Genomic DNA, 24,127 nt, shown 5'->3' on the forward strand with positions numbered 1-24,127 from the left:
CCTGAAACAAGACAAGTTCACACTGGAAAGAAAGGGCAACCATTTTCTCTATGAGGACGGTCCAGGGAGCAGCAAAGTGCCCAGAGAGGCTGTGTTGTCTGCATCCCTTGGGACTTCTCAAGACCAGTCTAGAGATCCCTGAACCACACTGTCACACCTTCTGGCTGATGTTGCTTTAAGCAGAGGTTTTACTGGGGACCTCCTGGCATCCTCTCCAAACAGAATTTTCCTATGATTACATGATTTTCTTTTTCTCTTTACATGCTGCTTCCTCCCCCATCCAGATAGACCCACTCCATTCTCCCATCTTTGAGTTTTCCCCCAGGCATCCTAGGATGAGTCTCATACATTTTCACAATCACCTGAACAATATCCTGCTGTAATGTCTGAGTACCTTTAAGCACTCTTTCCTTTCATCCTACAATGACTTCTCCAGTGACGGAGGCACTGGATCCCTTCAGCCTGCAAGAACCTTGCACAGCATTTCTGTGGGTGACACAGCTCAGTTCTGCAAAGAATTGAATGGTGGACAGTTCTGCAAAGGAAAGTGCAAAGTCCTGCACGTGGGGACGAATAACTTAATGCATCAGTATATGCTGGAAGCAGATATGAAAAATTGTCTTGGCAGGGGCAAAAAACAGAGAGCAAGTTGAACCTGTGCCAGCACTGTGCACTAGATTACAGTGTTCAGTTCTGGGCTGCTAAAGTACAAGTAGAAATAGAAGTGATAGTCCAGCAAAGAACCACATAGATGATAAAGGAGATGGCGCTTCTCCTATAGGAGGAAAGGCTGAGAGAACTGGGACTGTTTAGACTAGAGAAGAGAAAGCTCAGGGCAAATCTCATCAATGTGTACAAATATCTGAAGGGAATCTGTAAAGAAGACAGAGACAGACCCTTTCAAGAGGCATCTCTTAAAATGACAGATTCTGAGGCAGTAAGCACAAACCAAAACACAGAAGGTTCATGATGAAGAGAAGAAAACCTTTTTTATGGTGAGAAGTGACCAAGCACTGGCACAAGTTACCTAGATAGGTTGTGGAGTCAATGTCCTTGGAGACATTAAGATGTTGTCTGAACATGGTGCTGGGTAGTCTGTTATATGTGGCCCTGTTTGAACAAAGGGCCACCTTCAGAGAACTCTTTGAACCTCAACCATTCTGTGATTTAGTGGACTGTTTTATTTTAGATTAATTCAGTAGTGGAAGTGTCTGACTCCTTATTTTTCTACTTTACTTGACAATTATTAATGAACCATAACCTGTTTACCTGATTATTTTTGCTTCAGTTCCATTAAGACGACTACACACATGCATGAACATACACACTTCCCCACAGATATGCTGCTAACAATCTTCTGCAATAAAATTGTCCTTTAGCAATAAAATTTATAAACTTTTTAAAATTTCATAAAAGCACAAGTAGAAATAGAAATATTTTATGTTTTATTACAGATACATTTCTATTTTTTCAGCAGATCTTTTCTCATGTGATATGCCGTTAAAACTAGTATCACAAATATTACACAGCAGCCTATTTAAATTATAGAAATTAATGCATGAGCTGGTAACTAAATATACAGAGTATATATCCAGACTTCACACCTTCAGCCTTCCCCAGACTATCATCAGACCTATTCGTTTTACAGAATACACAGAAGATCAACAAATCACAGGTGTTTTCCTTTCTCCTTCTGTTGATTTGCAAATCCAACTTTAAACACTATGTTTAGCATGTAAATAAGACATTGAATGGAGTGTATATTTTAACTTGCATTTCTATTTTCTGTTCAAATGCAAAAATTTTTCCTCTGCTGAGTGTCACAAACTTTTGCTTATAAGACTGTGCGTAATATTTGTACTGGGGAAGGGATAAATTTGTTGATTTCATTTTTCCTGGGGGAAAAAAATGAGGAAGACAACTAGAGTTTAAAAGTTCATTTGCAAATTCTTTTTGTAACACAGCTCATGATCATTTGTATGTTTTGTTTGTATTTATTTGTATTATATAAATATGTAGTATGGTTTTACCTATGTAGGAAACTAAATAGTGTGCTGGAAAAAACAAAAGGAAAAAAGCCACAAAAATAGGAGAACAAAAAAATAAATTATTTGAAATACAACACAGGGAGAAAAAAATATACGAGAAAATTTATGTGTTCTCAGTGTTATCCTTAATTATTTTCAAGTGTTCATAAAAACTAACTTGAAGCATCTCAGAAATATCAAAGACTGGAAAGAGGAAAACACGAAGAGAATGAAGAATAAAGTTTTTTTCATCTTAAGTCAATTTAGAATCTTCATATTATATTAAGTACAAAAAACATGTTGGAAGACTATTCTTGACAGACATTTGTCTAATCTGCTTAAAAGTATTCTCATTGACTGAAGGTTGACAGGTTTCTTTGGCAAACTTTCTAGTTCTTCATTACCTCTTCCTTCCAAAAGTGATTTCTACTATGTCTAATATTGGACAATGAAACTTTTTTTCTTGCAATTTAAGCCCATTACTTCTTTTTTGATACAAAGAGTATATAAACCCTTTCTTCGAAATAGTATTTTATTTTCTTGAAATCTATTAATACATCCTAGCTAAATCTTCTCTTTATTCTATCTTTCCTTGAAGGTTATAATAACAAGACCTTCAATCAGTACTTCTGCTGCAGTTAGCACTCTCACTAATTGGTATCTACTCACTATAAAACATGATAGAGGAAAATTTCACACAGTGTGCAAGTGTATTTGTGAACACTGAATTTATCAGAAGGCTATCTGTATGCCTGTTGTAGGCCACAACAAATGTTTTATTACAGTGTCCACTTTTGTTTTTCTTCTAAACTTTAACAATACTGTGTCTTGTTGACACATGATCCTTCAGATCCTTGTTGTTTGCTAATGTTGTCCTTGACAATCTCTCTAACTTGGAGACCTGCAGAACTTTTACCTAGACTGTTGTTCCCTAATTTGTACATGTGCAACTTATTATTTCTACCTAAGCGAGTATCTTGCAGTTGTCCTTATTGATTTGCTACCTATTATTTCAAACCTACTTCCAATTTATCAAGATTATTTTAAATTTTATTTCTGTCCTCCAAGACACTTGCATGCTTTCCTGAGTCTGTATTATATGTATAGACTGTCTTTTCCAGTATCCTGGCTATTCATACTGAAGCTCCAGTGTGGCATTTTCAGATTACTGAAGCAGTTCTCTCAAGAGCAGTAAACAGAACAGCAAAAGAAACCTAAAGAAACATGGTGCACAAAGCAAGTGTATCAGTGGGAAAAAAATATATTAGCAGAAAAAGAACCAGAGCAAGCCTATATATGGACTGTGCCACATGAAAAAGTGTATCTGGATAGTTCTATCATTAAACAAGATGATCCTAAGTAATAGTGATCCTTTCTTTGTTTGTTTGTTTTCACAGGTAGTAGATCTATAAAATCATCTTCAGACATCAGAAATCTTCCATAAGCAAAGCAACTTTTTTTGTGTCCTGAGGATTTTAGTTTATCTGAGTATAGACTCTTTCATGTGTTCCAAAATTACATATAAATAAAAAGGACAGTCCAGCAACTCTTTGCCTAATGTGACAGATCATCCAGTTCTGCTTGTCTTTTGCTAGTTTCAACCTCCACAGTGAAGAGACATCAAAATGTTACTTCCTCTAGCTAAAACAATGGCAACAAGAAGAAATATGGCAGTGTTACTTCTCTGTTTTCATTTCCACTCTAATCTTCTTCCTTTCCAAATTTCAGGATATTAATATAGTTGTACTAGTGGATGATTGCAATGTCAGTGTATGGAACAAAAAATAAATAGAAATCTGATGTTGTACAGTCAAATATCAATACTTAAACTCTTCTACATGTCCACAGCACAGTCCATGAGTTCCCTCAGCTGAAGAATAATTGATCGCAGTCCTTAGGTAGAATTAATTTTCCTCTCCAAACAATGATCACAGATGACTTATTTCATATTAACATTATACTGTGATTATATCAGTAACAGATATAGTCACGAGGTGCGTATAAAAATGTGTCCCAGTGCTTTTAACTGCTTTCTACAAGGTCAGTGCAGCCACTTCATGCTGGCTATTGCTTCTTCTATACAGTCCATTTTTAATAGAAGAAAGTTTGAATAAAAATCATCAGCCACATTCATGAATCTTTAATCACGTTTTCTTTCTCTATATGACTGTCGCTTAACAGCTCTGCTCTAATCCCTATATATTCTTCTTCCTGTGAGATAATTTAATTTCTGCCCTTAGCAGCATGAAATTTAAGTTCAGGTTTGTTTTTTCAAACGTATAGTGTACTTTTCTGAACTAAAAACATACACAAAAATCATACACAACTACCACCACAAAACACAACAAACAAACAAAAAAAGCTCCCAACACCAAAAAAACAAACACAAGAAAACGACAAAAAGAGATGCTAGGATAATGGGCACAATATGATCACTGCTATGTGCAAAGATAGCCATGACATTGTCATGCTGAAAACTAAGTGCACACTTCGTGGCAGAATGAAAGGATTACATCCTTGTGTTGGTACAGTGGGAGTAACATAGTATATACTGCACCTATGTAGATTATGAAAGATTCAGGTTAGTAAAGATAGGAGTCATTTATTGTAATTTAAATCAGATAAAATTCAATAATCAGGGAAAAATTCTCTATCTCAGTTGTAAACTGTGGATAGGCACCTGTTTGAGATCAACTTTTTATGTTTATTTATAAGCTTCTGTCCTTTTGTCTACTAAATATTATAAAAATTACATATTTCTATTCTATACATGTTACCTACTCCACAGTGTACCTAATATATAAATCCAATTAATAGAATTTTAATTCTTGTAGAACAAATCTTGCACACTGGTAATTATGATTAATGCACATGGGATACCGATTCTACTCATACTGATGGTAGTAAAGACTATTAAAGATATAGCAGATGTAATCACTTTGTTAAGGCTACTTTAAAGATGACAGCATTTTGACTTGAAAGGACAGAGCATTAACATCTGTTATTTTGTTCAGTACTTTACTCCATCCATGTCTGTATGTGCAGTTGTGTATGTGCCAACATGCCTGTGTGCAATGGTGTGTGTATATGCACTCACATCAGCTTGGCTGAAGCAAAATTGGACACATCCCTCTTCATAGAAAGAAAATATAATCTAGATCATAATTTTTGTTGCCTTTCAATGATGTATAGACTTGCTATTTGCTCATGTATTCTTTTTTAATTTTTGAGCTGAAGCATTGTGTAAAATCAAAACTATAAAATACCATAGAGTTCAAAAGTAAGCACAGGATTAATTAATCATGGTTATAGCCTACCTTCTTGCATATCTGAACCACCAACTCCAGAAAAAGAGGTTCACTTTACAGGAAACATTATTTCTTTTTAAAACTGTGGCTATTAAATCTACTTTTCATCCATAAAAATTATGATCTTCACAAAGAGCAAGATCCTAAAGATATTGTCAAATAAGTTCATATTATAATGAATAAATGTAATTTTTAAGTATATTTGATTCATAATTTGGGAGTGAGTTACCTAATTTTGCTCAGTCATTCTGTACTGCCCAAAAGTGGACTTAGCTGAAAGAGGTGTAATGGTGAGTAACATGAACCATCTCGGTCTTTAACTGATGTTGAAAAATCTCTGTCACCCGCCAGAACTTGGCCTAAATTCCATAGGTACCTCATTGCTTTACTTCAAAAGTTGTCAGGGCACACAGCTGTACATCTGTATCCTGAAGTGTCGCATCTTAGTTTTGATGAGCTAAATGCCTCAGCAGTGTCATGCCTGACTTGGGTCTAGAAATGAGGCCACGAGAGTACTGTGGAAGTCTTGTTGTCAGTGTAAGGAATAAGCACTGGGTCAGACTGCTTGTGATGCACAGGTGAGGAAACCATCTGCTTTTCCTGAATTAGCTTAAATTAGTTTGGGTAAGGGAGCCTCATACATATTCACAAATACCCTATTTTCCTGTTTGAGCATTTCCAAAGTGATAAAAAAAAGGGCTTAAATACTTGAATATGTAAAGAAAATGTAAGATAAAGTCTTCATCATACTGTGTGTGCATCTGAGGCCTTTTATTTGCCACATTTTCATAGAAAAGCATGAACTTTTAGAACTTCCGGTAAGTGGAAGACAGAACCCAAAAAAGTAGGAGGAAGCAGGTAACATTTCTACTATGGTTTTATTCCTGCTTAACTTCTCTTCTTATTGCTAGTTCCTTTCCTTTTAAATTGCTGGCTTTGGTCCTGATTTTTTAACACAATAAAAATTCAATCATTCTAAAATTTTCTTCAGTGAATAAATCAATTTTGGTTTCCAGCACCTATTTTCCAAACAAAAGTAAATTTCACTACATGTAGGTGTAATTCTAATCTTTATTTTTGTTAATATAAAGCAATACTTCCTCCATTTTTTCTGTATTCTTATTCTCTCTTTGCTATGAAAAATATGTACGGAAAATATACGAGTGATTTCTGATTTGACTACATAGTTCTAGATATCTTAAGAAGGTACAATGCTTCCCATTTTTCTTCTGACCTATTTTAGTGTCCTCTATTTGTTTCTGTTTCACATTTTACTGGTTATTTTAATTTTTCTGATTAGTTTCTTTTTCTCATAATACTTTATTACTCTAGTTTTAATGTCCTCTGTATTTTCCTTCATATGTCCATTTAATCTTGAATAATTAATGAAAATAATCATAGCTCTCTAGGCACTGATTTTGGCATGTAGTCTTATTGTTAGCTGTCAGCCTACAAAATGTAATGCTCCTATGAGGGTAGCTTCAAAAAGTCACAGAATTCAATTATTCACTTCCACAGAGCAAGAATCACAATGTGTTAATACTTTCCTACAGTGGATTTTATATTTTGGCATAAGATCACAGTAAGGCTGCAGTTTTTCAAAATCTGGCAAAGTAAAGGAGAGTCACCAGATGGAGTCCTCAGGTAACATACTGAAATCAATGTAGTTTATTAATACAGAAGTGTTTGGGTAGGCTGTGTATTAATCTCAACCTTCAAAAGCGAACCAACAATGACTTGCCAGATTTTGGAGTTCACAGGAAAAGAGACCCTGGTAACTGATGAAGTTATTTCACATATTTGCCTAGATTTATTTTAAGGGATCTTTGGAAGGCTTATCTACCATGTGCCACTCTATTCCTCTTTCTTTCCAGCCAAATAGATAGAGTTCAATGTTCCCATTTAAAAGGAGTCCAGGCTGAATAATTATATACTCCAATTGTTCTCCATCTGCTGCTTGCTTGATCTACAAATGCTTTTTCTTGTACCAGGAAGCAAACAGCAGAAACTCAGCTGTTCAGAATTTCCATCTGGGAAACTTCAAGTTGCTATGATCCAGTGCTTAGAAGAACAAACTATTTCTGCATATAGTTAAGTATAGATTAAAACTTATAGGAAGGGCAAATTATTTTAAAAATTAGAATTATCTCATTTGCACTGGAGTAGTACTAAAGAGTAAGATGAAAAAAATCAAGTAGCAGATAAGCTGCCCATGACACCTTTTTGTAAGCTAGAGCTCTGCAAGTTAGAACAGATGCTTCACCCTTGGAAATGTATCTGTATTATACCAGGGAATTGCAGGAAATGTTTCTTAGGATCAGGTTAATATTTTTTCCGGATTCATGTGCCTCCAAGCTTTTTATATGGGGGATATTTATTAAAACCACAATTTCTAAATTTAAGAGCTATTAGAAAAATAGAAAAGGTTGCTATGTCTAAAACTTGGAAAAAAAGTGATACAAATCTGACTTCTTTTAAATGTACACTTGGCATTATACAAATATCTACCAGCATAAGTCTAACTTTCTTTTTCTTTATGTTGCAAAATTATGTAGTGACAAATTTATCAAAATGAAAATATTTAAATTTATTTTTAAAATTTAATTTTTATATATTTTTATTTATTACAGAAATTAAATTTTCCTAGTTGAATTAAAAAAAGGAAAAAAAGGAGTTTTTTAGTCACAACATGGATTTTTTTTTTCTGGCTAGACAACAACTTTTCAAAATAAATTATTTTTGAAACTAAAATTTAATCTTGTTCAAAATAACCACTGTGCTTTTAAATCTACTATTTTATCTACTTTATCATTTTAATATGCTATAATTTGAAAGGTTTATATGACTACAAGGCATACTGGAGCAAACTTTTCCAGTAACAACATTTTCCGGAAGACAGCAAAATCATAGATGTATGCACGGAAGGAGGTAAAAAAACCTCACACTTGATATTCCTTATGTAAAGAAAAGGAGAAAAGCAAAAAAATAAAGTGGGAAAATCAGAGAAATAACACATATGATAGATATTAAAATCTTTAGTAGATTAGATGTTTAATGTTTAATTTTTTGTCATGCTTGCACAGACTATGCTGCTACAAAACTATCAGGAACACCACTGTATTGGGTGCAGATGCCCAGGTGCCGGCAGTAGGGGCTGCAGGGTGGCCTTAGTGAGGAGTGGCCAGGGCTATCCCATGTTGGACACAGACAGTTCCAGCCTGCTCCAGCCGACTCATTGCAGGACACGGCTGGGTGCCACAGCCAATGTGATGGAGCCTCTGGGAAAACATATTTAAGAAAAGGCGGAAAACACTGCAGAAAATTATGAGAAGGTGAAAAAAAAAGCCAAAAGCATGAGAAACAGTCATGTGACCATGAAGAAGGACCTGAGATTCTGCTGGAGGATACGTCAAGGAATACAGTTGCCAGGGAGTTGACAAGAAATAGCCAATTTGGCTTCACAAAGAGCAAATTGTGCCTGACCAATCTAGTGGCCTCTTACAATGGAGTGACTACATTGGTGGAATTGAAAAGCAATTTATATCATTTACCTGAATTTCAGTAAAGCATTTGTTAAGGCCCCATACTGCATCCTTGCTGCTATGTTGGAGATATATGGGTTCGATGAATAAGGAGTTGGCTGTATGACCACATCCAAAGAATTGTGGTCAACAGCTCTGTGTCCAAATGAAGATCAGAAAAAAGTGATGTCTCTTAGGGGTCTGTACTGGGACTGTTACTGCCTAGTAACAGTAGTAAATTATGTAGACAGAGGGATTGAGTTGCACCTGGAGCAGGTTTGGGGGTGACACTAATTTGAGTGCTGTGGTTGATACATTTGAGGGAAACAATGCCAACCAATGTGTTTTCAACAGTTTTAGAAGTAGGTTAATGTGAACCTCAAGAAGGTGTTGAGACACTGGAACAGGTTACCCAGAAAAATTGTGGATGCCCCATCTCTGGAAGTGTTCAAGGTCAGATTGGAGGGGCTTTCAGCAACCTGACCTAGTGATAGGTGTCCACAGTAGGGGTATTGGAATTAGATCTTTAAGGTCCTTTCCAGTCCAAACCATTTCTCTGCAGCCTGCCAAGAGACTGGGGTGGAGCAGATATCCACATTGCAGCCTTGGGAAACACCCATATGGAAATAGTGTGAGTAGGAAAGTGCATCAGAGAGAAACTATTATGAATTACCACAACCCCTCATTCCCCATCCCCCCTGCACCGCTCAAGAGGGAGAGGGAGAGGATTCTGGAATAAAGCAGTGAAGTTGTGGCTGGGAAGAACAGTGAGGTTGGGAGAGTATGTTTTGGGCTTTGGGCATTGATTTATTTTTTTTTTTACTGTTTCTCACAATCCTACACTTTTTTAACTGGCAATAATTTTTTTTTTCCCAATCTGTTTTGCCTGGGATGGTAATTGGTAAGCAATCTCCCTTTTTCTATTTCAAGCTTAAAAAGTAATTTTTAAGATTTTTTAAAGTATTTAATAATAAAAACACTTTTTTTTATTTTTTAATTAGGCAGGGATTTGGTCTACATGGAATTTTTGTAGCAGACAGTCTCAGAAGGAATTGCCAGATAAAGCAACTTCACTGCAGGAAAGCTTGTTTTTAAAAGTTTCTGTAGAAGTTTTTCTGCCATTAAATGTTTTTAATTCAAGTACATGACATGAAGTGTTGATAAGGGTTTTTCCTACAGCTGTTTTGTCTGTGATTTTCTCAAAGACATTCTTTCCTCATCCTTGAAGTTGTGTGTAGAGTTCTCCAAAAAATTTAAATTTGTTTCAAGTGAAAACAAGAAAAAGCAAGTGATTAAGATGTTCATAAGAGGTGTTTATACATGGTGAAGGTATACTAAAGATGGTAATTAAAGCATTTTATTAAACTTCAATGCCTTTCAGCTTGTCAGGAGAAATCATTGCTACAGGTGTTTTCATTTTAAGAATGAAACAAAATGATGAGGGATTAGAGAACAAAATCCTTGTGGGAATGTAGTTTTTAGCTACTCTATTGATGTTGCTGCTGTCTCCTGTTCGATGCAGCAGATGTAAATTTGCTGGCTGTAAATTTTCTAGCAATTTATGGAACTAATCACTACAATAGACAGTCTTAAATATATAACATTTTCCCTTCTGTCTTTTTAGGTAATGTATAGATAATAAAATCCCTGCTGAACATTCCCAAGAAGATATATGTAACAAATACCTCAATTATGGCACTGTCTGAAACAGTCCTTCACATGCGATAAGTTTTAGGAAACAAAGTACGGTATAAATAAGTTTTATACTACTTATGTTTTTATGTACAAGAATCATCAACACTAACTCTTAGATGTAACATAGCACATAATGTTGGCAGATGTCCATTCTCACCTATTTGGAATTGTATGCCACTGTTTCAATAGATATAATGAAAGGATTATAAAATCGACCTATTGAGAAATCATTTTTTATTAAATCCAGTAGCCTTTCAAGTTTACAAAAAATAATATTTAAAAAAATCCACTACCAGCAAAATAGATACACTGAGGAATATGAAGCACAGAGCATGCAAAGCTCAGGTTCAGTGAGGTTCTGATCTCCCAGTGGGTCATGGCTGAATCTCATTGTGTCTGCAACGTAATGGGTAGCCATGATGACTGATTTTACTGCAACTCGCAGAGATATTAAGTTCCCTTTATATTCAGAACCATATTGACAATTAGGAAAAAGTCCAGCTCCATCTGTGAAAGAAATAGTTTGACACAATCAAATTCTGTTTCTCAGTTTGCGGTCAAGGAAGTACCACACAATTATTTGGATCCTGTGTTTTTTATTGAAACTGTCACTTTCTTTTAATGTTCATCACACCTAGTTGCATGAAGACAGTTCCAGCCTTTGCAGAAGTGTTACTATGCAAAATTTGGCTCTTGGCATGTTTTGTACTCTGAATGTTGGTCAAGCTGTGGATTTCAAAAAAGGTAGCTTTGAAATTAATTAATGTGGACTTAATAATTAAAATAGCAATATCAGCACTCAGTAATTTCTGCTACATTAGTCAGTTTACAGAGTTTATTTAGTTTATCTGAGTTAATTAATTCTCCTTTCAGCACAGTCATTTATTTTCAAGGTAACTGGTGTTCTGAACTATTCAGCTATCCAAGTGAAAAGAATTTGGTATGGTATTAGGGAATTGTATTGTGCCTCTCTTTTTATCTTAAGAGCCTCTAAGTGTGTGTGGTGGTTGTAATGGGAAAAGTGTGACTTGTCCTAGAATAACGTTTCCCAGAGTACATTTACATGGTTATGTACAGTACATTGCATCTTGTTTGATAAATCTGAAAAACTGGCACATAAAAAGGTTTGTCTGATTTTTTTAGCAAAAAAAATAATAATACTAATCTTTGTATAAATCCAGATTTATAAGTCCAGATCCTGAACTACAGCAGGTCTTCACTTTTTGTAACTGAAATGAATGTAAGCAGAATGAGATCTTGGCCATTCTTCAGTCCCATTTCTGCAGGACAGCCAGCGCTGAGGCACTGAGCGCAAACTACGACAGCATTTGAATTATTTCCACAGAAAAACTCACTCCTGCATCTCTCCCACCATTAAAAATATTACAAGAGTAACCAATAATTACAGAAAAATAGAAAATATAAATCTGCTGTTGTTATGCTAAGCAATAAGTAGATATATCAGGGTTAGTATTATGATAAGGCATAGAATCTTTAAAAGGCCTTAATAGACTAAAGACAGAAAGTATGTCAAAGTCTCTGTGTAGTAAGTTTTCACTGAAATCTCCATTAACACTTTTTGAAAGGTTCAATTACAGAAAAATTGGAAACAAAAAACTTGTCATTCTAACTCCCCAAAAACCATCCCATTAACCCATAATTTCTGACTGATCCCAGGAAAGAGGAGAAAATTGCAACTAAGCTTTTGTTTTCTTTAGAAGTTGTTTAAACAGATTGTTCTGGTCACCAAAAATAAATTTAAAAGTGGGCATCCAAATATGAACTCTCTGAAAAAACAGAGGCAAAGACTAGAAAGCAAGGTGACATGGAAAGACAATGAGTATGAGCAGTCACAGTGTTCATTGCAGACTTGGAAATAAAATCTTGGTCTTCTAAACTCTTATTTAGATATCTATTCACAAGTTCAAATTACTTTCAAAATTGCTAAAATAATGATATATCTTTCAAAGCAACTTTAAAAAGTTGACTAAAATTTTGACAGCCAGCAATATAGTATCTTCACATGTTTATTATACTATTATTTCTGATAAGCAAACAATATATTTTCTTACTGTACTGATTAAAAAAAAGGGAGTAAAAGAGGAAGAAATAAGTAAAAAACAATCCAAACTTAAATATTTCACATGTAATGCCTCAAATGCATTCTAAATTGCAGAAGAAAAAAAATCTATACATTCCACAGAACTGCTGACATTTTGATGTGAAAACAGTGTTTCTTACCAAAAAAACCCAAAGTATTTTATTATAAGGAATTCTAATGACATTCCTTTTAAATTTTTGTTGTTTTATGTTTTTTTTTTCATAAACCATATAAATAACAAATAAAATTAATTTTTGAGTTTGTCCTTGATTAAACACAAAAATGTTTCCAGCTGGAATGATTATGTTTAATCTTCTGTGTTACAGAGGGAAAGTAATCCAAAAGACAACAGTAAATAATTGTGTTTCTACCTTGGTTTAAGTCTGTATTATCAGTATTACTGAGTAATACAGATAAATAGCAGAGGATAGCTCATATTGTCCAAATAAGTATTTCTTGATAGGAATAATACCTTGTTCAGTAAGCCAGGATCATTTTTAGATGGAAGGTTAACAATTCAAAAACACTTTTAAAGAGTAAATGCCGTTGTTCCTTCGTGTCTCTTGCAAAAACTTTTACCTCAGCGGTATTTAAAATAAATTACATAGTCTAACCTTAAAGAAAGGACAGGACATTCTGGTTCTGGAGAGTGTGTTCTCTGGTTTTGTTTTAAGAATCTGTATCAATAAGAGGTTCACATAATTGATGTTGTACTGCAGTGAGGAAAAATATTCTAATTTCACATCACTGATAGAAAAGACCAGCTAGGTCACCAAGGTCACAGACCTTTGAACCATCCTTACTTTGTGTATTCCTGTTATTCTCCCAACAAGCTTATCCACTAAGTGTCATTTATCAGGAAACATCCTATCAGTATGAGCTGGAGACCTGAATATAATTTCCAGGATAACTAGAAGGAGTTGAGATGCTGGCAACTAAGTACCATGCAGCCACTTCCTCACCAACAATCCCCAACCCCACCACCAACCTCCTGCCCCAGTGATGTGGAGACTTAGAAATAAAAAGTAAACCTCCCATGTTGAGATAAGGACAGTTTAATGATTGAAACAAAATTAAATAAAACAATTGTAATAATAAATAGCAATAACGTTAATAATTGTAATGAAAAGGAGAGAGAAAGAGGAATAAATCCCAAGAGAAACAAGCCATGTGCAATAAATTGCTTACCAGCTGCTGACTGATGCTCATCCCATCCCCAAGCATCAATCATCCCCTCCCAGCCAAGTGCCCCCAGTTTGTATTCTGAACATGATGTTCTGTTATGTAGTAACGGGGGGGGGGAATATTGTCCTGGTTTCAGCTGGGATAGAGTTAATTTTTTCTCATTAGCTAGTATGAGAATAACACTGATAGCACACTGATGATTTGATTGTTGTTAAGTAGTGCTTCCCTAAGTCATGGGCTTTTGTTTCCTGTGCTCTGACAGAGAGCAGGTCCACAAGAAGCTGACAGTGAGCATAGCCAGGAGAATTGATCCAAAGTGGCCAAAGGGAAATGAGGAAATTATTTCCATAGAAGAATTCCATAGGGCTATTATACAGAATAACCACAAGTAGGTCCTCATACTCATTGCTCCACTTTACCCCCCAGGAACTACTAGGATCTATCCAAAACATTGCATTCTTAGCTTCTCTTTGTTCTGTTAATCTCCAGAAGAATCCAAGTTGGGAGATACTGGCACTTTAGCATAGAAGAGACCATTCCAACTTTAGATCAGCCAATTATTCTCACATTAAGTTGTCCTTCGTGAAGGTCGTTATTTAACCCAGGGTACATTGAATTCTGTGTATCCAAGCTGAAATTCAGTGAAGCAGTGCAGTTAGCATTTCCACACTTCAGATTTTGAATGATCCCAAGTGATCATAGTCATACCATTTAACTGTTCCTAAAGAGACATGCAGATCTGGTAATTCAATAACTGCAAAATCATGTGCTGTAATATGGCTCATTATTGCCCAGAGAATCAGAGATTCCATTCACATAGTGTTAAGGCAGGAAAACAGCTTCAAGTCAGCAGTCCAAGCTACCTTCCAATCTCAACCAGCTAATGTTAGACAGCTAAGCTTCTCAAAGACACCCATGTCAGCACAGACTTTCCTAAAGAAGACATATACCTGTTTGGGTCAGATACAATGTGTCTAACCCATCAAGAAACTGCAGATAACACAGTGAGCATCTGTACTAAATAATACCATAAGGTTTAGTTTCCTATAAGGCTATTCTCTGAGGGTCACTTGGCTGTGGATTTTGTACTTTAAATGTAGGCAAGGGACGTATTTGAATTTGAGACCACACCCATGCAACAATATTTGTGTTGCATAGCCTGAGTGCTACCACAACATATTTTATAATATACACATTCCTAAACTGTTCTGACCACTGCTGTTTAATAGCTTCAATACAATATTATGAGAAGACATTATCATTGACATGGAGTTGAACACAACCAGACAACTAATTACTAAATATCTGGTTTAGTATGTATCCTGATCCAGAAAAGGCTGACACTTTCAATGTTCAACACTTCTATCAGATTCACTTGTCTTAAACTTCCTTAATAGACATTAAAATGTCATATAATCTTGCAACAAGTTCTTTAAAGTCTTAAATCACTAGTACAGCACAGTTCAAAGTGTTGCCATTACTACGTATATATATTTCTTAAAAGTTCCTGCATGTAGATATATCACTAGTTTTACAGATAACAACTTCTTAAACATCTGAATATTAAAAATGCTGTCATACATTCAAAGTGGACATCAGACTTTTTTTCAGAGTCAATAAATTCTTCTCCATTCCTGTAGATTGTGTGGAAATTCTGCATAAAATCTGTTAAATTTAATCATTAGATAAGATACATTCTCTGTGACTTTTTGCGTGAAATTCAAAACAACCATTACTTCTTTTTTTTCTTTTTTGCCTTTTTTTTTTTTTTAACTTAGCGCTATACACCCCTGAAAAGAGAAGAGAAATTTGTCATGGAAATGCTTTCAGAGCTTCAACTACCTTAACTCTGTGACATTGTTATGTAAGAATTAAATGTGCTATCTCTGCACTGTGAAAAACAGAATTCCCTGATGGGAGTTTCAACTAGATCACTATCAGGTGTTGGAGAATGTTCATTGATTATGTGAGAATTGTTATTCACAGACTCTTTCAGCAGATCTTCTCATCACTCTAGAATTTTAAAATCCTCATTTATGTCAACAGGTCATTGGGATAAAACTACATTTCATAGGAAACTGGTGATATATACAATAAAGTGGATGAATATATTTCTCTGAAACTAATGCAACTTTTAGTGTAGTCTTTTTCACATTAGGGCATTTGTGTAGATTATGAGGTCTGAAGTCGTTTGTGTTAAACCACAAAAAATGAATGCAATTTGCAGTACCTGCACTAAGATCTTTAACTAAATTTTTCAGGAAAGAACCAGTAAAAGTAATTTTTATGGTTTCACTTCTAAATGTTATAATTGCTTGTGTACTACAACAGAACACAGAATTCCTACCTGACTGTTGGAATTTCTTATGCTATGCAATATGTTAATAATGGAAGATGACACAGTATAAAAACTAAGCTAGTTTCCCCATCACCACTTGCATAAGCAGAAGAAATTATCAGAGAATTAGTTTTCATCATCTGAGAGAAATTATTCTTTATACATGGGCTTTTACACTGTTACTATTGAAATAAGTACAGACAAAACGATGTAAAGGGTTCAGGTGAATCTGTAATTTTAATTTAAACAGAACAGAACTATTCATAAGGTCACTCAAAATGTTTCAGTCAAGGGAATAGCTATTCCCAATGCACAGCTGGTCACATCTAAAACACCCAAGAAGGAAAAAAAATTGGGCAAAAGAAAATGTGGGCACAGAGAGGGAAGCATCTTCTTGATCTTTCAGCATTCTGAAAGCAAAATTGAATTGTCCTTCCTTATGGACAAGGATTTGCTTCAGCTTCCTCCTGAAGGTGAAAAATTCAATACTGAGTCATTGAGAGTGTTGATTAGAGAGAGGATTAACAGTTTGGAAACAGAAGTGGAGGGTTTTGAAACTGTCAGTAAGGAATGAGGGAGATGGAAAGGGTCAGTGGAGGTTTGTTGCCTTGGAAGGAGATAAGAGAAAGAGGGTTCAGTGAGGTAAAGATAAGGGAACTGGGGAAATTAGTCTAATCTTTTTAAGGATGGTGGTGGCAAAAGGAGTGTCAGGTGTCAACACAGATTTGAAGACCCATAGATCTGGGGTGGAATGACACTACATTCTTATATCCTTGATGGGGGAACAAGTGTCCTGCTTGCCAGCAACTGCTTTCTCCACAGATACTCCCCTCACACAACTGTATTTATACTTCCTAACCACTGCAGAAGTTTCTTCTCAAGCTACTGAGAGCAGCAGTGAGGAGCTTGTGTGGTGTCTGCTAGTGTAGCAATGATGGGATGAACTGGGAGGAAAACAAGCCCTGGTGTCAGGACAGTGGCCCAAAAGTGAATGGTTGATCTCTTTGTCAATATAGTGCATGAAGATAGGCATCAAACCCCCATATAAATTCATGCTATCAAGTAGATAGATATTTAAAACAGCAAGCCAAGTAAAGAATAATACTTTTGCCTGTACAAACTCATAACTCTGCAATTTGCTGCCTTTTTATTTAATTTTAAGGTTTAGATGACATTCAAACATCATGTTTAATAGCCCTTTGTTATTACTATCATTTTTTTTCTCAACGCAATTTTGGTTTTGCACGTGACAACATGTTGTAAGTATGTATTCTCCACTTTAATATTCTTTGTGTGACAGTTGTTTTCATAGTTTAATTAAAAATATTTGCTCCTTGTTCTGATTCATCGCCATCCAAATATTATGTAGTAAATTTCCATTCCTTATCTATTTTCTCTATATTATACATCATATCATATTATATTTTCCCCTTTCTCTTCTACCTTTTCCCAGTAAAATCTTTTGCAGCCTTAGAAGTCCATGGTATCTCATGTTTCTTTGTACAGAAACTGCTTCAGTCCTTTCCTCAGCTCTCTGCTGTGTAGTTCTATTACACGTATTGCATATATTATATTACGTAATATTTTATGTATATTTTAGGTCTATGCCTACTTATAGTCATATAGTTAGAGAAATGAAAGACATGAGGTCACCAGATCTGCATACCAGATTCAGATGGTAAGCATGTGACAGCTTTATAGAATGGCACATAGTGCTTTTGGTTAATTCCTTCTTTAAATATTTTTCAGAATCTGTTTTACATAGGACTAAAACAAAAATAAAAAGAAAAGGCAATAAACTGTGCCACAATTGCTAGGCTGATAGCACTTATTTCATGGATTCTGTAAAATGTCCATGTAATTTTCTTCCTCTTGGAGCAGGTAGTCAATGTCTTTTGCAATGGAAATTAATACTTTAGCCTCCAAAAATTTTAATTATTTTAGTTATCTTGTATTTATAATCTTGGCTTTTCTCGGAGGCTTGTGAGACATGGAATTATTATATTAATTATCGATTCAGACCAACTCGTGCGTGGAGGGGGGAGGGACAGGCAGAATTTCACGGAGGTGATGGTATTCCAGCCCCTTAGAGTCTCCTTGGGCAACCCCCGGAGCAGCTATCAGTGAAAAGCAGCCTAGGAGCAGTGGCCATACCACACCCCAGAGCTCCCGACCCAGCCCCAGGATGGCTGGCACACCAGAAGTCCCATATGGGGGTTGGAGAGGGAGGTGGCCACAGGGGGCCAGAACAAATAACAGCACCAACATGTGGTCTCCACCCTGTTTGAACCCTCCATCTTCTGGACTTCTGTAGCTGGACCTATGCTGGATCTGGAGGTGGTAGCTATAATTCTCTTTTCTCTCTCTTTCTTTACTTCTTCTAATCTCCTTTCTTGATATTTTGAGTAACTTAGGACCGGATGGGTTGGATTTTGCAGAGTTATATGCGTTAGCATGTGCTAAGTCAATGCTTTGTGGAATGCTTTAGTTTGGTTTAATGTTACCCTCTAAACTTTTGCTAAGTGCCTTTATTTACTAAAGTTTACCAGTAAAAGTACCTCCCAAGAAAACCTGTGCAGCACGTCTCTTTTGTGCTCTCTCTTAAGGTTTTAAAAGAACTGAAGGCTCTTCTAATAAGTTCAGTGGGCAAATTTTTGAAGCCTTCCATATTTTTAAAGTAAAACCCCTTCAGGAAGCCTGTAGCTCAGGTGCTGGAGTCTTATAGGGGATTATTTAGTGAAATAGCTAGCTCTCATAAAACAAATATAATTTTGAACAAAAGCAAACCTATAAAGTCTACCAAAAAAGAGAGATTAAACTTAATTTCCTTAAACAGATAATCTCTCAAAATCAATCTTAGCAAACCTGTATAGATAAGATTAAAAGACTTTGTTGTCTTGGTCAGAGTCCTACACAATTTCTTGAATTGAATGTGATCTATCCTGCCTATAAGTCAGCATTGCCTCTTAATGCAGTTTCAGACTCTTAATGTTACGAGTCCTCCAGAACATTATAAAGGATAAAATGTTATTCCCATTGTCTTTATTAACTGTATTAATAGCCCTTTCAGTGACTTTCCTCTTGAAAATATCCTTTGTTTGAACAAGGATTCCTTTAGGCAGGAATACAATTGGAAACAAATTAAAAAATTATATCTGCATAAAGAATAATTACAAAATAGTCTCTGAATATTCTACTCTTCCAAAGTATCTGCAACTAAAATTTATAAAAGATCAACTTGAAGTTAAGAGCCATGAAAGCAGACAAAAATTCTAATCTAAGTTTTGGGTTGCAGATATGAGGCTCCTGGGCACCAAGTATGGCACTCAGAAGTAATTTAAGTACCAAATTCAAGTCTATAATCCTCAAAATATCCTGAGAAGAGATTACTGACATGTAAGATTGCCCAAGAAATTTCTCAAGATGCTACCATGAGGAGCCAGGACTGTTGCCATTTGGCATAACTGAGCTACTATGTACTTGTTTGATACTTAGCCCCATTAGTAATCTGCATAGTCCCGGTTTCCTCAAGACCTCAATTGGAATAGAAGATACACTTTAGTGTGGCTAAAACACGCTAAAAAATCAGGTCAACACAACGTTCAGCAGACATTGCTAATTACATTGAAAAATGTGCAAATGAGGATTGAGAAAAAAGAAAGATACAGTTATCCTTACAAAATATCATATTTGTACTAATTTAGAAACCGGGAGATACAGCCTCAATATCCTTCTTAATGTGAAGAAGTTCAAGCTCGGGTATCCTATGCAAAGCTTGAAGGTGAGTTCATCACATGTTTGTGAGGAACCCATGCTGATGAAAAGTGAAAAATGCTATGCTGTTCATTTAATTTATAAAGCTTTCAAATTAAAAATAACAATCAGTTTTCTTTACTGGTCAGACAGACTGACTGGAAGACCAAAGAAACATATGGTTGGTTCCCACAGAAATAAAAACGTAGTTGTCGATATCTATGATAATTTGGACATACCAGCATTCCCCCCTCTTTTTCTCCTTTAATCTGTATAGTTTTATAGTCCTTTTCTAACTGCTTCAGCTGACAATGAAACATTTACTTTTTTAATTCTGAAAAAGAATCTTGCACAACCTGTATCTAGACTTTTTTTTGTGGCCATACTGGTATCCTGTAGAAAAATAAACTATTCTGAGAACTATGCAGTTTGCTATATTCTTATTCTATTTCCTGGGCACCTACTGTTAAACACATTCAGTATCATGATACTGGGCTAGAGACTTGGTACAACTGTTCTTAATATTTCACAGAAAGTACTTTTCCTCTCTCTGAAAGCATATGCACTACTGCTACTACCCAAAGGGTAGCATTCATAGGAGCAAGAATGTGGAGTTCTACTTTTTTTTCCACATATCTAACTTGATAGCTTGGTTAAGTTGTTTATTATTAACTTATGTGGAAATTACAGGTATATACTATTCAGTGGGAATTTATTTTATAGCTCTACATCTATGATAACTGTTCTATTTAATGGATCTTTCTCCACCAGAGAGAACTGGAACTGAAATTCTATCTGAATGGGTTCTGTCAGGATTTCCTCCACTTTTAATCTTTACCCAGCTCTGTCACTGTAATCCCATTTCTCCATAAACGTCGATAAAGATTTTGGCTTTGATGAGGCCACATCATAGTTTAACAACATTTTTCATTCTTCTCTTTTAACCACTGATGTAATGCACTTTGAATTGGCAATCAATGTTTTTATATTTATAAATTTGCAGTTAGAAATTAGTTGTTGCTTACGAGAAGCATCTGTTCTGCCTATATTTGGCATAACTGTAATTGGGATAATGTTTGCTAACTGAGAAAGACAGGGTGGATTACAGCAAAGCAATTCTGAGACTATACTAGCTGTCAAACTGAGTTATAAGCCAGTTTTCAGTGTCACTGATCTTTATATGAAACTTCCATCACTCAGTTGAATCACTAGGGAATGCAACTAACATAAGAAAAAATTATACCCTTGTGCCTCTACATTTTTTTTCCTCCTCTTCATCTGGCATGGTAGAAAAGTCAACACTCTCTGTTTTGCATGCACAAAACAAGTCAAGTTCACATAATATTAGGGTTCAGAATTTAGCATACTGGTAGGTGATAAGTTTATGTTAGCTACAAGCATCTTCTAGTTCATGTACACCTTGATGGATCCTTCACTTGCTGATCCTTTCTACGAGAAAACTTCAGTCAGCATGGGTTCCTTTAAAGTTGAATTAGAAGCTAAAACAACTTACTGAAACTATATTTAATATATTTATCTAGCTATCCATTAATTCAGTTATTGATACATTTCCAGATTTTCACAAGTGTGAGACACTGAAATGGTTTATGGCTTAAATATTGTTGAAATCACTGAAAGACTTTTGTGCACTGTAGCAAATTGTGCGAAGAAGCAATTGCTCACTGAAGCCCACCTCTCTTAGAATATGCCTGCTAATTTAGACTGTGAAGGGAACTATTATCCCAGGAGAAGAATGTATTCACAAGTGGGACTGGAATGCTGATGGCTCAGACAATCAATGTGCAAAGTAACTGCCCAGGTGCTGTGGGGCAGCAACTGCCCAGGTGCTTACCCGACACCTCGGGCTACAAGCTGGGTGTTGGACAAGATAAGGAAAGAGGCAAATCCTGCCAGGCAGGATAATGTTTCTTTGTCCTTACAGAAATGATTCAGCTGTGATAACTCCCCTCCAGGGAACTACTGGAACAACTCATACACAGGCTGAAGATATTCATCTCTGCTGATGGGCCATAATTGAGTCAACTGCTCTGATTTAACAAGCAGCTGTAACATCTTAAAAGGTATCAAAGACTTATGAAATGTCTCCTGATCCAGTCATCCAGTGTAAAACTCCCCACCCCAGGGGAAGTACCAGCGGCATTTCCACCTAGCTTAAGCCTAATAAAAGATCGCACTCGGATTTCACTCAACATTTGGTTTTCTTCCCTCACCACACACAACCTTACTTAGCACCCTGGGCTTCATAGACTTCTTCCCTTACCACATAGTCGTCCGTCATCACCTTGGATTTTGATCATAACAGACTTCTTCCCTCACTACACAGGACTTCCCTTACCACCACGGTTTTTTCTGTCACCATTCTGGGCTTCCCTTGATGGATCCAGACTGCAACTATCACTTTGACAAGACTGGACCTCTCATCACTGAGAAGACCACAAGAAGAGGATCAACTGGATGCTGTCAGAATCCATGGGGTGGTGGTATTTTTTTCTATTTATTCTGTCCTGTCACTCTCTTTCTCTTCCCCTTCCTCTTTCTCTCTTTTCTCTATTTCTTTCTCTCTCTCTACCTCACATTTACTGTTAAATAAAATCCGTACTATTGACTTTGGCATATGCTCTTGTTTGCACCTTAATTTTGGCAGAGTCATCTCTAATAATTTTAAAGAAACTGATCTTAACAACAAGTGTAAGCTTATAGATAATTTTTTAAAAAAGATTCCTGATGCTTATTTAACTTAAGAAAACATATTGGCATCAACAGCAGTATGCGTAAACAAGCAATAGTAATGATGAAAACAAAAGAAGTCTTGGGGCAATAATTCATTTAAAACAAACAAAAAAAAGCTAAATTAAAGGACAGTTGGAAATGATGCTGAGTAACATTCGCTTCATGTAAATTAAGGAATTCTATTTATTTCTCTATATATTTATAGCACCCAAAGATGTCTGAGACATCTTCATGGAGGTGGTAGACACAAACCATCATCGTCTGAAAACCTGTTTTCTATGCTTGAAGAAAAGAACACTAATAGCATCCTGAATGGTGATAGATGCCTAGTTTGAACAGCTGAATTCAGCACTAGCAGTCTGAAATATCTAAATATGACCAAGGTGTCTAATTTCTCATTACAGAAGGTCCCTTACTTATACTTCCATAAACTCCTTCACAAGACATTCCACAATGACTTTTCAATTAAGTACAATCAATTTTGTCTGATTAGGTGATTGATGCCACCAACTAAAAGGTGGGAAGTAAGTAATGGGACCATATGTCATGCAGGTAGACTAGGAAGAAATAAATCACTAGTTGCATCAGCAGTGCCAAGGGAAATTATGAACGTAAGAAGTGATCCATACCAGAAATTGATATCCCTGTTGCTTTTACAGTACATTTGCAGCGAAGCAGGGAGTATTTTCAATTTTAGATTGATAGCCCAGTCTGAGACTGCCTAAAATGCTGTCTGACATGTAGACACATGATAATAACATCTTACAGGGATGATCCCACAGACAGGTAGCTAGTCAACTAGAGATTGGTCACTTCAGACCCATCAAAATATGTGGTGACTGATTAGGTAATCTTAGTACTTGCAGTGCGGACAGGACTGTAGACTATGATAAAGCAGATCACACATATAAAGTGTCTGTGCTGGATTGTCCCACAGTCCCACAAAGGCTAAATCTGAGTACTGAAGTGAACAAAAATACAGCAGACAGGACGACAGATGTCAGTTCAAAAGGCATTTCATGCATAGCCACTGGACATTCCCACTTTTTACAGCTTCCTACAACTTAGCACAAGTCTAAATACAGATACCATCAGGTTTTTAATCACATTTGTCTGCATGTGTGTTGGAAAAAACAAAAAGTGAATAGACAGAGGAGAGACTTCACTTTCTATAGTTAAACCAATGAAAAAAAAGATGTGAACAACACTATATTTTACAGATGCAGGTTGCCATTTCTATTTCTAGTTCTAAGTGAGGTATTTATAATAACTATAAATTCGCACCTTTATGTCCAAATAAAACAAAACAGAGATAATTTTTCACCAAGAGACATTCTATAGACTGCATAATAAAATTTGGGGTTTTTTTCCGTTTGTCCCTTATTGTGAATAGCCACATCTACACATTCATGCTATTAACAGTACTTGAAAGGCGCTCTACTAGGAAC

The sequence above is a fragment of the Chiroxiphia lanceolata genome, chromosome 2 (genome assembly GCF_009829145.1).
Source record: "Chiroxiphia lanceolata isolate bChiLan1 chromosome 2, bChiLan1.pri, whole genome shotgun sequence".
NCBI lineage: Eukaryota > Metazoa > Chordata > Aves > Passeriformes > Pipridae > Chiroxiphia > Chiroxiphia lanceolata.